Genomic DNA, 16,289 nt, shown 5'->3' on the forward strand with positions numbered 1-16,289 from the left:
CCAACAGTATAAAACGAATTGGTCCTAAACTTTTGTAATTACTTATTCATATTAAAAAATTCAGTTATAAGGTGTAATTAATATTTTTTTACACCTTTTTTACATAATACTATTTCTTTTTCTTCACACAATGAAATTTATAATTGCTATAGATGCCCACCATCTTTTATACAAAATTTACAAATTAATTGATGGTAAAAAAGCCTTGGTAGTATAAAATTTTACTTACATATTGTTGATCTATATTATATGTTTTTGCTGAGCTAGCAGTAGCTTTTAATTTTGTGCATCCATTGTGATCTACTTAGAAATCATTTCCTAACGACATATCGGAAATTTATGCAATTTTGAGTGGAAGCCTAATCCTCTGATGTTGGTTGTGTTAAGCGAGTCCAAATCCAAGAGGGGTCCAGTGGACTTGTCCGAGTGTTAATGGCTAGAAATTCAATGATGACGGTTCAGCTAGGGCAAGCCTGGTCTGCTGCGTGTGGAAGGGTTTTAACAGATTCGAAGGGGAATATTCATGGTTTCTTCTACGGTCTGCTTGGTGAAAATTTTGGTCATTCAAAGAAGATAGTACCCTACATTAAAAGGAAGAGAGAAGATTGAAGTTCAAACCTTAATTTTTATATCTTCTTTGAGATTATCTTGATGACTAACTAAGCAACTAAAGACGGTGTGCTTGACGAAAAATGTAACTGCAATATTGGCTATAAAAACGACACTTAGAGATATTTTCTAGTTTCCCTTGGTTTAAAAAGAATGCTTTTATTGTCTAACTAGATTTGTATGTGTTCATTAGTTGCGTGTGTAATTGGTAAGCTCGGCCTTGGAAACAATGGAAGATCTTCGAGGCAATTGATAGGGGTACAACAGTAAATTTATTTTTTTTTTACTTTCTAGATCATTGAATAATAATTATTAGATATAAAAAATTAATATAAATTATTAATTTTTTTAATTGTAAAATAATTAATTATTTATTAATCTGTTAATTAATTTTAATTAATTACATTAAATATTATTTATTAAATAAAATAAATGAAATTTTTAACAAATAAATACAATCTATTTAAAAATTTTAAAAAAGAGAACAAGATAATATAATATTAAAAATTTTTAATTGAAAATTAGTTAGCGTAAAAAGGTAAAAATTAATGTAAAATTGATATCATTTGGTATAAAATATGTTAAAAGTGTTATAATACCTTAAAAGAGAGTTATGATAATTTTAAATGTAATGAAAGTAAAAATCAACGTAAAAAGATATTATTATAATGTAAATAATTAAATTGACAATGTAAAAGAATTATTATCTTAAATCCAAAAAATCATTATAAACCAATAAATAAATACTAACGTAAAAATATAAGAATAATCGTAAAATTAATATCATTTAAAGTAAAATGAGTTACAAGTATCATAACACCCTAACAAAAAGTTATTATAGTTATAAACATAATGAAAAGTAACAATAGGTATAAAAAGATATTATTGTAACAAAATTAATTAAGTTAGTAATGTAAAAGAAATATTATTATAAATAAAAAAAATAATTTTAAACCAAAAAATAAAAGTTAATGTAATAAAGTGAGAATAATCGTAAATTAATATTATTTAATATAAAATAGTTACAAATATCATTACACCTTAATAAAATATTGTGATAATTCTAAACGTAATTAAAAGTAACAAGTGTAAAAAAGAAAATTATTTAAACGTTATCATAACAAACAGATCCATGGACCTACTGTTAGATATAGATTAGAGAAGTTGCCACCAATATTTTTTGTTAAGATATGATTGGCCACCTGATTGAATCTGATCTATGGAACCAGATTTAGGTTCGAGAATATTGTTATGCATGAAGAAGGTTATAGCACTCTCATAGCACCTATCCAAAAATGATACCAATTTAATTTCAAATTATCCCAGCCTTAAAAAATGTTTATGCTTTTACTAAAATATTAAATATTGAAAATTAGTCTTAAAATTATCAAATAGTTTGATAGCAATTGAAGATAATTCTCTTACATCATAAATATTCATGGAGACTAGTATTCTACCTTAAAGAGGCTCTATCATCGAATTTATTAATATATTTTATTCAAAAAAATTAGTAAGTCTCCCAATAGTTTGGTAGGACTTACCTTGAGGCAGATCTCTCAATAATTTGATGAGATTTTATTGTAAAAAAGCATTTGCAAAAATTTTATTTTATTTTTTTAAAAAGTTCATTAAATCTCGCAATAGTAAGGCTTAATTTAAAAGCAATCTTCTAATCGTTTGAAGGATAAAAATTATTTTTCTCATTTTTGAAATCTATTTATGAAAATTTTCAATAGTTTGGTGGATTTAATAAAAATTAAATTCATGAAAATTCTTCAATAGTTTGGTATGATTTATGAACTTATTTGAAAAAGTTTTTTTTTTCTTTATATTATTTTTTTGTTGTTTTCTAGAAATAAAATTATTTTTGCTAAATATTTAACAAATGATAAGTTATAAAATAAAATATAAAATTAAAATATAAAATTAAAATTAAAAAAATAAATAATAAATAAATAAAACTTGTGATCAAGTCAGGTTGGAGTGCAGGTCAGCATGCAAATTCTATTTGGGTTACACGCGAGTCTGGGTAAATAAAAACGGTATCATTTTGAGATGGGTGTCATTTTGAGATGGGTATAAAAGCCAAGTTCCCATGTGTTTCTTTAGAAGCCCAGTCTCTTCTCTCTCTACCCTCCAAACGTTCTGACCCCTCTTTAAAAAAACTAAGAATGTTCAATTGAAAATTAAAAAAATCCATCGGTTTCTGAAAAAAATGGTCGAAATTTGACCAAAAAACCCAAACTTCGTTGAGAAATTCAACCATAAACTTCAAACATTCATTCCAAAACCTAGATTTTTAGAAAAACCAAAAAAAATTTCAGATTTTTCTCAAATCTTCAAAATTTTTCTAGAAATCTAAAACCTCAAGCCTCAATACTCCAAATCAAAAACCAGAAACCTAAACTAGAATTTCAAATAAAAAAACTCCAGAAACCAAAATTTCAAAAAATCAGTACCAAAAAGAATTCTCTAGAACTCCAAACATAAATTTCTCACCAAAATCGATCATGTTCTGTTCTCTGTAATATTATCTAATTTATAGGTAGTCCATAGTAGGGATTTTAGGGATCGGATAGAATCATTCTAGGCTTAAATCCCAGGATTGATTCTACCCAAGCAAGATTTTAGGCTAGGTTTGAGCAATCTGTCTAGATTGAATCCAAACCCCTGATTATGGAATAGAACCTTTAACTATCTAGATTAAATTCAAATTTTAATTTTTTAAATCTACGATCGTAGATTAAAAGAAATGAAAGAAGAAAAAATAATAATAATAAATAATAATAATATAATAATATAATATAGTTAGTATAATATAATATAATAAATATGATATAATAATGATATAATAAGATATAATAACCATAATATAGTATCTTACAATATACTATAATATAATATACTATATAATAATACATTATAATATACTATATAATACTAGACCATAATAATATACTATAATAAAAAAAAATCAATGGTTAACCCTGGATACAGATGGTTATTTATAGTTACCCCTATTTGCACCTCTTTGTTGGATAGGGATGATGCAATGACCTGGACATCTACTCTATTCCTGTCTAAAAATAAGAGTTAAATCAATGAGTGATAATAACCATAATTAAATTACGAGTTAGATGGATGATCTGGACCGACTAAGATTAATTGACTGGATTGAACTGTAAGTTAAGAAAATGATCTAGACAAAGTGAAAATCAAACAACCGAGATTTAACCATGAGTATGGATAAACTAACCTAAACTGAGTCGAGATTGAACAACCTAAATTGAATCATAAGTCTGAAAAAATTGACCTAGACAGAGTTGAAGTTGAATGACCAAGATTGAATCGTGAGTCTTGATAACCAACCTAAATTAAGTTAAGGTCAGATGATCAAATTGAACTGCAAGTCTAGATAATTGACCTGAACCGAGTTGAAGTCAGATGATTAAGATTGAATAGTAAGTCTGAAAAAACTAACCTAGATCAAGTCGAGGTTGAACAACCAAGATTGAATCGTGAGTTGGATAACTAACCTGAACTGAGTCAAGATCAGATGATCGGGATTGAATCGTAAGTCACAAAGATGATCTGAATTGAGCTGAGATCAAAATATGTGATGAATAATAACGTAATGATGCAAGTACATGCTCTATCCAGGATGCAAATGAAACATTAATTGTGGTACCAAGGCTTCAACAACTTTTTTTTGTATTCAGGATGTTTCTTGGAAGGAGATTACCAAATATTCTTTGCTGTTCATGATAAACACTTATCTTCGTACCTAGGAAAGTTTTCAAAATCAATGACTTTGTCTTATTTTGAGGATTTCATCCTTGACCCTTATTCTTTTCAATTCTCTCAAAAGAATACACAATCTCTTATGACATTACTCAATTATTAATCATTATTTCAATTTCAAAATAAATTATACAAGTTACACACTTCTTTTATTCAAGGCAGGGCTTAGGAAGAAAAAACGGATATTGAAAAAAGAAAAATATGATGAATATTATTTATTTAGAGAATAAGTAATTTATAGATCAAGGTACATAAAAATGGCTATTTGGGATAGCATTGCCCTAAAATGAATAATCAAATAAACATGACAGCAAAACTTGGGTTTTTTCAAAAACTCAACCATTTAATGCCTTAACATTTCAGAGTTCCTCAAAATTTGTTGATTCTGGTATACCTATTAAGTGACGCCATATCCTTCTTATCCAATTCGCCTTTGCAGGTTTTCAACTCAGATAACCCCATTTAGTTCAAGTTGCCATTTCAAGTTTTCAACTTGAACTCTTTTTTTTTTTTTTTTTGCTCAAGCCGCCCTTTTGGGTTTTTAACATGAACTTTTTTTCTCAAGCAAAGTACTTCTACACGACATCAAAATTAATAGGATTATGAAGCTCATCTCTATCCATTTTTGACAAAATTAAGCCTCTTCTTAAAAAAGCTCTTTTTACGACATATGGTCATTTTCAATTTAAAGTCCATTTTCTCCTATTATCGTGTTAACTTAAAAGAATTCTTTTCAATACTAACTCTCCCTCTCAAAATTGATGAGGTCAGACCTTTTTATCATGAGCCCTCATCATTCTCTTTTGGTATAATTGATCATGACAGAATACTGATAATCTCTATTCTTCAATGAAATTTAATTGTTCATAGCGCTCTTGGACTCATTCAGCTCTTTTAATCCCATTTCTTTTGAGACTCTTAGAGATGGGATTTGTACTTCTACTGATAATACAACTTTCATTTTATAAACCAAGAAAAAAAAGTTACCCTTGTAGAGGTGCATATAGATGTTTGATAAGCATACAGAGCAAAAGGTAGCTTCTCGTGTCAGTCTTTATATATTTCAGTCATCTTTTTCAAAATTTTTTGAACATTCTTATTTGTAGCTTCAATTGTCCCATTCATATTTGGATGATAAGGAGCTGAATTATGTTGCTTAATCTTGAACTTAGTATATACTTTTACATCATCTTGCTATTCAGATTCTTTACATTATCTGAGATGATCCTTTTTTAGAGTCATATCTGAATATTATTTCTCTCTTGATAAAATTGTAGACTACTGAGCGAGTTACAATTGTAAAAGAAGCTACTTCGACTTATTAGGTAAAATAATCAATTATCATGAAAATGAACTTATTCTCATTTGATGCCTTTAGGGTAATCGAACCAATGACATTCATTCCTCACATAAAAAATGACCAAGATGGTGCTATAACATGTAAGGCAGTGGGTAGAGTATGAATCTTGTCAGTATAAATCTAACATTTGTGACATTTTTTAGCACAATCAATACAATCTTTCTCCATTGTCAACCAATAATATCTAGCTCGTATAATTTATCTTGCCATTATATGTCAATTTGCATGTGCACCACATATACCATTATGCATTTCACCAATGATTTTCTTAACTTCAGCAATACCTACACAACGCAATAACACTTGATCTTTGCTTCTTTTACACAAAACTTTCCCATTTAAAAAGAATTTCATAGACAATCTCCTCAGGACTCTCTTATCATTTTTCGTCACTTAGTTTGGATACTATTGGTCTTTTAGATATTACATGATGTCTAATACCAGAGATTTTCATTTTCTTCTTTCTTTAGATTGCCACAATGCACTGGCATATCCCTGACATCTAATTTAAGGGGTTGAATTTCAATAATATTACTAAGAGCTAAAATGGCCAAGAAATCTGCAATATGATTTTTTTCTAAGACAAGTGCCCAAACTGGACTATCTCGAATTGTTTATACAACTCTAAGATATGTTTATGGTATGGGATAAGTTTTTAGTCTCTTTTCTCTCATTCACTTTTTAGTTGATAGATGATCAAGGTTGAATCCCCAAATACCTTTAATACTTTTATTTTTCTATCAAGAGCAGTATGCAATCCCATAATACAGGCCTCATATTTAACTACATTATTAGTGTAATTAAAGTTTAACCTTACTGTAACAAGGTTGTAGACACCAAATTTGTTCAAAATTTAAATAAATCTTAGTTTAAAATTTATCGGGTATATTGGGTTCTCATGCCTAGGCTCGATTTTCAATTTAATTGAACTTCAGGCTCGATTTTAATTAACTAGGTTTCAGGCCCGATTTTAATTCAACCAAGTTCAAAGTCTGATTTCAATCGGACTCGAAGCCTATTTCGTTCTTTAGTCCCAACCTGTTTTTTATTTTATTTTATTTTTGTTAAATTAAACAAAATAAAAAAAATAGAAAAGAACAAAAAAAAGACAAATGGAAGAATAAAAGAAAAGGAAAGAGACAGGGGGTTCCTGGTGCCGTACACGGTACCATTAGCACCCCCCACCCCTGCTAGGCCTTGTGCCACCTACTTATGCACAAGGCCAAGACTAGACAAAGTAGAAAAATAAGGGGGCAAAGAGAGGGCTGGTGTAGGCACCCCCTCTCTGCCAAGCCTTGTGCCACTCACCTAGGCACAGGGCACGATCGAAGCTCTATAAATAAAGCTCTGTGGTCGACCCCTAAAAAAGAGGAGGAAGCTTTGCCAAAAAAAAAACTTGCCGGATTTAAAAAAAAAAAGTGTTATGTAAAAAAATTAAAAAAAAATCAAGAAAAATACAAAACAGAAACCACAGTCTCCAAGGCAAGGGAACCTAGTGCCAACATATAGATATACATATATAAAAGAAGTAACAAAAAAATTTTTTTAGCCTAAACTTTCAACCTCGATCTAGACCATACACGGTGTTTCTCGTAAAAATGAGGTCAGATTAGATTTGGGAGGTCGTAAAGAGCATTTTGGTGTCTTTTTAAAGTTTTCGTCACCGACAATGGCAGACGGACACCTACCCTAGGTTTGTCTGAACAAAAAAAAAGAGAAGAATATTTTTTTTTTAGAAGAGGGGGAGAAATGAAGTAAAAAAAATTTAACTTTTATATAAGCTGTCAATAGCCAAAACGACGCCATTTCAATAATGACCAAAACAATATCGTTTTTAGCTCAGAATTCATACGTCAACCTATTAACCTGACTAGAGGTCCACACACTTGATCAGGAGACCCACTTCTTTTTTTACCTTTGATCGGTCTAGCTAAACCGGCCAAGACCGAATCAGATCGAAGTTGAACTGTTAAACCAACCAGATTAGACCGAGCTCTTAAACCGATCGGATTAGTATTGATCAGACCGTTGACAGGTTCAGTTTAGGTAAAAAAAAAATTTTTGAATTTTTTTGAATTTTTTATATATTATTTTTATAATATTTATGCATATTAAAATATTTATATTTGTTAGAATAAATTTTGTTAAAGTAAATAAAAATATATGATGAAATATGTAGTTAAAAATTTTATAATTTTATTAATTTTAAAATAAACTTTAAAAAGTAAAAATAAACTTTATAATAGTAATAATAATAAGTAATAAAAACTATAAGAAAAGAAAATTTTTATGCGATGATAAGATTCAAAAGTACTCTGAGTAGTGATACCTATGAAATCTTTAGATAAGAATATATTTTTAAATAGTACCGATATATTGGAGTATTTATAAAAAATTTTCAATACAATAAAAATTTTCTTTTTTGTTATAAAATAGTAAATAAAAATTAACTACTAAATTAAGAATAAATAAAAAAAATAAAAAAAAACTTTATCCAATAATGTAATTCTAAAAATATTTCGAGTAAAAATACTTTAAAAAATCTCTAAATAAAAAATTTTTTTAAATATTTTTAATGTATTAAAATATTTATAAAAATTTTTTAATATAATAAAAATTCAAATTTTAAGCAAAGAGTAGGAGCAAAGAAATTTAAAATTGCTGGAATGGTAGGATTGATGATTAAAAATACAAGTCATATATAAAACATTATTCAAATAAACTTTTCCAAATTCCACCTTCTAAGGGACCCACATGAATTACAAGTCATCAGCACCAAAAAAAAAAAAAACAAAATCTCTGAGCGATATTCATTCCACTGGCAAAATGATCCCAAGTCTTCGAGGATAAAGACAAACTTCAATATGACGACATTGACTATTGAAACGGAGACCCAAACGGTGGAGTGACAAAAAAAATATAGCACTTACGCAACGTTAGCGATAGAAACCATACTTTTCAAAGATGCCCGCTAGAATAAAATAATAATAAAAATAATTCTAAAAAAGTAGGTAATAATTAACTCAAATAAATCGATTAAGTTTTAAAATAAAGAATTGGTCATCATTAGAATTTTAAAAATTTAACGTGATATTTAAATTTTAAAAATTTTTAATTTGATATTTAAATTATAAATATATTAATTAAAATGATAATTATTTTTAATATAATTAATTTAAATTAATAATATTAAAAATAATTATCATTTTAATTAATAAATTTATAATTTAAATATCATATTAAAAATTTTAAAATTTAAATATTATATTAAATATTTTATTATAATTTATAAATTATTTATGATATTAGCGTAATTCCAAAATATGCATTTATAGCTAAAAACTAAAATACTCGTTTCCGATAATATAAAACGAATTGGTCCTAAACTTTTGTAATTACTTATTCATATTAAAAAATTCAGTTATAAGGTGTAATTAATATTTTGTTGCACTTTTTTTACATAATAATATTTATTTTTCTTCACACAACGAAATTTATAATTGCTATATATGCCCACCATCTTTTATAAAAATTTTACAAATTAATTGATGGTAAAAGAAGCCTTGGTAGTATAAAATTTTACTTATATATTATTGATCTATATTATACGTTTTTGCTGAGCTAGCAGTAGCTTTCAATTTTGTGCATCCATTGTGATCTGCTTAGAAATCATTTCCTACTATATATACTCATTGGAAATTTATGCAAATTTGAGTGGAAGCCTAATCCTATGATGTTGGTTATGTGTTAAGCCAGTCCAAATCCAAGAGGACTTGTCCGAGTGTAAATGTCTTGAAATTCAATGATGACGGTTCAGCTAGGCCAAGCCTGGTCTGCTGCATGTGGAAGGATTTTAATAGATTCGAAGGGAAATGTTCATGGTTTATTCTACGGTCTGCTGGGTGAAAATGTAACTGAAATATTTGCCATGAAAACGACACTTGAGATATTTTCTGGTTTCGCTTGGTTTAAAAGACTGTTTTAGGTTCCATTTAAATGGACAATGAAATTGATTGTGATGAGATTAAAATTACTAATAAAAATTATTATAATTGTAATTGAAAAAAAATTTATTATAGTTGTGATTGAAAAAAAATTCAATAAAAAATTTTTATTGAATGAATCTCATTAAAGTTAACATTTAAACTCAACTAATGATGTAATAAATTCAATCACTTTATATTAAAAGTGCAGTAAAATTTAAATGGATGCTTAATTGTCTAATTAGATTTATAGGTGTTTATTAGTTGCTTGAGTAATAAGTAAGCTCGGCCTTGGAAACATTGGAAGATCTTCAAGGAAAATTGATAGGGGGCTTCTACAATAAGTTTAAATTTTTTGACCTTGTTATAAGGCCATTGAATAATAACCATTAGATATAAAGAATTAATATAAATCATTAATTTTTTTAATAATTGTAAAAATAATTAATTACCTATTAACCTATTAATCTAATTTTAATTAATTACATTAAATACTAGTTATTAAATAAAATAAAAAAAATTTATAGATAAATACAATCTATTTAAAATTCCTTAAAAAAAGGGCAAGATAATATAATATTTAAAAAATTTTAATTGAAAATTAGTTAATGTAAAAAGGTGAGAATTAACGTAAAATTAGTATCATTTGGTATAAAATGTGTTAAAAGTGTCATAACACTCTAAGAAAGAGTTGTGATAATTCTAAATGTAATGAAGGTAAAAACAAGTATAAAAAGATATTATTATAATGTAAATAATTAAGTTGACAAAATAAAAGAATTATTACCTTAAATCTAAAAAAGAATTATAAACTAACAAATACATGTTAATATAAAAATATGAGAATAATCATAAAATTGGTGTCATTTAACATAAAATGAGTTAGAAATGTTGTAATACCCTAACAAAGAGTTGTGATAGTTAAAAATGTAATGAAAAGTAACAACAGGCATAAAATTAAAAATATTATTGTAACAAAAATAATTAACTTAGTAATGTCAAAGAAATATTATTACAAATAAAAAAATAATTTTAAACCAAAAAATAAAAGTTAACGTAAAAAAGTGAAAATAATCGTAAAATTAATATTATTTGACGTAAATTAGTTACAAGTATCGTTACACATTAATAAAATATTATGATAATTCTAAAAGTAATGAAAAGTAACAAGTGTAAAAAAAATTATTAAAATGTAATAATTAAATTGATAATATAAAAAAATTAGCATTATAAATAAAAAATAATCCTACACCAAAAAATAGGTGTTCACGTAAAAATATAAGAATAATCGTAAAAATAGTATTTTTTGACATAAAATAGTTAGAAGTGTCATAATACCTTTAAAAAAATTATGATAATCCTAAATGTAATAAAAGGTAACAATAAGTGTAAAAAAAAATTACTATAATGTAAATAATTAAGTTGACAACATAAATAAATTTATTATTATAAATAAAAATAATTCTAAACAAAAAAGTGTTAATATAAAAAAGTAAAAGTAATTTTAAAATTAAAATCATTTGGTGCAAAAGTGCGTTAAAAGTGTCGTAACGTAAAAATATAAGAATAATTGTAATATTAATGTTACTTAGCATAAATTGATTAGAATTATCATAATAACCTAACAAAAAGTTGTAATAAATTTAAATGTAATAAAAAGTAAGAACAAGTGTAAAAAAAAATTATTATTGTAGCATAAACAATATTTTTGGCAACATAAAAGAATTATTATTGCAAATAATTAATAATTCTAAACCAAAATATAAGTGTTAGTATAAGAGAAAAGGTGATAGCAACTGTGAAATTGGTATTATTTAACGTAAAATGGTTAGAAGTGTCGTAACATCTTTAAGAAAAAAGTTGTAATACTTCTAAACATAATGAAAGGTAACAACAAATGTAAAAAAATATTATTAGAACATAAATAATTAAGTTGGTAGTACAAAAGAACTATTATTACAAATAAAAAATAATTTTAAATAAAAAATTAAGAGTTAATGTAAAATAGTTAAAATAATAGTAAAATTGACATTATTTGATCTAAAATGATTATAAGTATCATTACACCTTAACAAAAAAAATTGTAATAATTTTTAACTTAATAAAAAGTAACAACAAATGTAAAAAGATATTATTAAAACGTAATAAATTTGTAACATAAAAAATTTAGTATTATAAATAAAAATAATTCTTAATAAAAAATAAGTATTAAAGTAAAAAAGATGAAAATAATCACAAAATTAGTATAATTTGGCATAAAATATATTCACAGTGTCATAATACTTGAGAAAAAATTGTAATAATTTTAAATATAATATAAGAATAAGCGTAATAGATTTTATTGTAATATAAATAATTAAATTGACAACATAAAAAATTATTATAAATAAAAAAATTTCTAAACCTAAAAATAAGTGTTAACGTAAAAATGAGAAAATAATTGTAAAATTGATATAATTTAATGTAAAATATATTTAACGTATCATAATATAAAAATATAAGAACAGTTGCAAAATTAGTATAATTTAGTGTAAAATAGGTTGAACTATCATAACCCCTAAGGAATAGTTATGATCATTCTAAACGTAATAAAATATAAGAGCAAACATAAAAAAAATATATTATTTTAATATAAATAATAAAATTGACAACATAAAATAATTATTATAAATAGAAAATAATTTAATAAAAAAATATTTAAGTAAAAATGTGAGAATAATCATAAAATTTGTATCATTTGGTATAAAGTGTATTTGAAGTACTATAATACCTTAAAAAAAAAGGTTGTGATAATTCTAAATGTAATTTAAAAAAAGAACGAGTTTATAAACATATTATTATAACATAAATAATTAAAATAGTAATGTAAAAGTTATTATTATAAACAAAAAGTAATTATAAACAAAAAATAAGTGTTAAAGTAAAAAAAATAAAAATAAAAATAATCGTAAAATTGATATAATTTGATGTCATATTACCTTAAGAAAAAGTTATAATAATTATAAACAAAACAGAAAGTAAAAACAAGCGCAACAAAAAATTAAAATAAATAATTAACTTGACAATGTAAAAAAATTAACATTTTTAAATTAAAAGATTCTAAATAAAAAAAATGTTATCATAAAATTCATATCATTAGATGTAAAATAAGTTTGAAATGTCTTATTATAAAAAAAAAGTTTTAATAATTCTAAATGTAATGATAAAAAAAATGTATAAAAACATATTATTAAACATTATTAATTAAGTCGATTTCGTAAAATAAATTGATATTAAAAAATTAAAAAATATATCATTCTTATTTATTAAATTAATAAATTAAATAAAATTTTATATATTTTTTAATATTTACCTATTAATCTATTCTTTTTTTAATTATATTATTTTTACAATATCATAATATATCATGAAATATTATGATATCTCATGCTTTTAAAATAAGATCGAAATATTGCCGTCTTACTATAAATAAACCCAATTGATAGGGTTAGAAATGTAATTGGAGATGTGCAACGGTTGACTTTGTCCATGTTTGTTGGGAACAAATGCTATTCACTCGAAAAAAAGAAAAAAGGTGTGGGTTGTATCTCTCTTTCATGACGGGCTTTAACATATTTGAGTTATATATTTTATTAGTTTTTATATATATTTTAAATTTTAATTAAATAAAAATAAATATTATATATATAAATTTATCTAAATATATTAAAGATTATATTAAAATAATATATAAAAATTTAAGAATTAATAAATTAAATCGATAAAATTTAATTTTGATTAAGTTGATTTAAAAAAAAATTAATTCAGATTCTATTCAAAATTAGGCTTAGAAATGTCATCGGAGATGTCGAGTGGTTGACTTTGTCTACATTTGTTGGGTAAGCAAATGCGGTTCACTTGAAAAAAAAAAGTGTGTATCGTACAATCTCTTTGGTGGGCTTTAACATATTTGAGTTATATATTTTATTAATATTTATATATTTTTTAAATTTTAATTAAATAAAAATAATTATTTTATATATAAATTTATCTAAATATATTAAAAATATATATAAAAAAATTAAATTTAAAAATTGATAAATTAAATCGATAAATTTTGATTTTAATCAAGTTGATTTTTAAAAAATTAATTTAAATTCGATTCAAATTTAAATTTAAAAAATTTATAATATTATATATCATTCAAAAAGATTAAATAAAATTTGATTTTATCTTAACCATTATTAAGTTTAGTTATGACATAGTTGAACTCAATCTATTGATATCTTTTTTCTTTTTTTTTTTTTATGAAATTATAAATATAAGTTACAATATAATCAATTATTATATTATTAAATAATTAAACTAATTAATCAATAAATTAGAATATAACAAAATAAATTCAATATAAATTTGGAAAACAAAAGCAGTTTTGTTATTGGCTAATTCCATTTTAAAGTAATGAAATTCTATTATTGATTGAGAAAGAAATATGCGAATTTCCATTATCTTGAGATATTTTCCGGCTCCCTTGATTAAAAAAAATATTTTAATTGTCGAATTAGATTAAAGGTGTCTATTATTTGCATGTGTAATAAGTAAGCTCGGCTTTGGAAACATTGGAAGATCTTTGGGGAAATTGATAGACTTAGAAATGTCATTGGAGTGGTTGATTTTGTCTACAGCTATTGGGGAAGCAAATGCCATTCACTTGGAAAAAAAAAAGTGTGGATTGTACTATTCTCCTTCATGATTGGCTATAAAATATGCTGTCCGGTTGATTGTGACATGTTCCTAAAGCTTCTTTCTCTTGCACTCTGTTATAATTTGAGGTGAAAAAATTTTTTTAAGAAAATTTGAAATTATTTTAAATTATAGTGTATAATTTGATTAGATTAATTTTTTTATTTGATTTAGATTAAATTTATATATTAAACATATATTAGATTTGAATCAAAATTTGAATTGAGAAGAAAAAAAAATCAAATTCCATTAAAATATATTTTTATTAGTTTTTATATTTTTTTAAATTTTAATTCAATAAAAATAATTATTTTATATGTAAAATCATTTAAATATATTAAAAATCATATTAAAATAATATATAAAAAATTAAATTTCAAAAACTTATAAACAAAATCAATAAAATTCGATTTCGAATTTGATTCATTTAATTAAAAAATTGATTCATATTTGAATCAAATTTAAAAAATTTATAATATTATATATTATCAAAACCATTATTTCTCCTAATTATAACAGGGTTAAACTCTATGTGTTGATATCCTTTTTTTCATGAAATTAAGAGTATAAATTACTATATAATCAATTATTACATTATTGAATAATTGAACAAAGTAACTAATTAATAAATTAGAATATAAGAAAACAAATTTAATATAAAATTGAACCAAAAATATAAATTTTGGTAATGGCTAATTCCATTTTTTAAGTAATGAAATTTCATTATTGACAGAGAAAAAAAAAGAAATATGCAAATATGTTATTACTTCTTCATACAGCAATCGGGATTTGTTTTCTGAATTAATTTCGAGTGGAAAAGGCAACTATAAGTTAAGTGTAGTTCTTCTAGAGTTCACTATCATTTTAGGAATTAAATTAGCTTTGCATTTAATAGTTTAGTGAAGATTGTTTTTTTAAAATAATCAATCTAATAAGCATTGCACTTTAGCTATTGAGTATCGAGCTAAAGATCCTTTATTATCTATCTTTTTTTCTAGTAATGAGTTTCACTTCTTACCTTTTTGAGATAAGGGAATATTGTCGTAGATGTCAATAGATTGGGTTTGAGGCCTTAGAGCATTCTCTATCCTTATTTTTAATTTTTTATATTATATTTATTTTTATGTTTACACTCAATGAGTATTTTAAATTAATCCTCATTTCTATTTTTGTAGATTTTTAATGGATATGAATAATTTTTATATTTGTAACTTTTAAAAAAATAAATTTTATTTTTATATTTTTATCTTGCATATTTATAGATTTTTTGTAAATATATTTTTTAAATACAAATATATTAGTTTTCATTACTCTAAAATAAAATTCATAGAATTAAATAAAAAATAATTTATTAAATATAATATATATGGTACAAGTACAAAATAAGTGTTATATTATCTATTCTCTTACTTGTACATGATAAAAAATTTAAAATCATACACATTTCTATCCTCATCGCCACCTCAAAATTTAATACCTATTCTCATCCCTATTACGATAAAAGATTGGGTTCCTTGTTGAGTTTGTATAACATTAAAAGTGTTCATGGCTCAAGTCAAGTTTGGGCTGGAACCATGCTTGGTGTTAATAGTTTATATATTTACTCAAATTTTGCTTGACTCGATATTTCAAGTCTCAAATTTTTTCTAAGTCTAGTTTAATTTGAAAAAATAAATATCAAATTTACTCATTAAGTTTAATTTATAAAATAAAATTTTAAAAAAATAATTTTTTTTAAAAATAAAATATTAAAATAAAATTCATATATATTTATATAATTATAATATTTTAATTATATATTTTATTAGAGTGGC

This window comes from Durio zibethinus, chromosome 22 (assembly GCF_047325235.1).
Source record: "Durio zibethinus cultivar Kanyao isolate XHJ-2024 chromosome 22, ASM4732523v1, whole genome shotgun sequence".
NCBI lineage: Eukaryota > Viridiplantae > Streptophyta > Magnoliopsida > Malvales > Malvaceae > Durio > Durio zibethinus.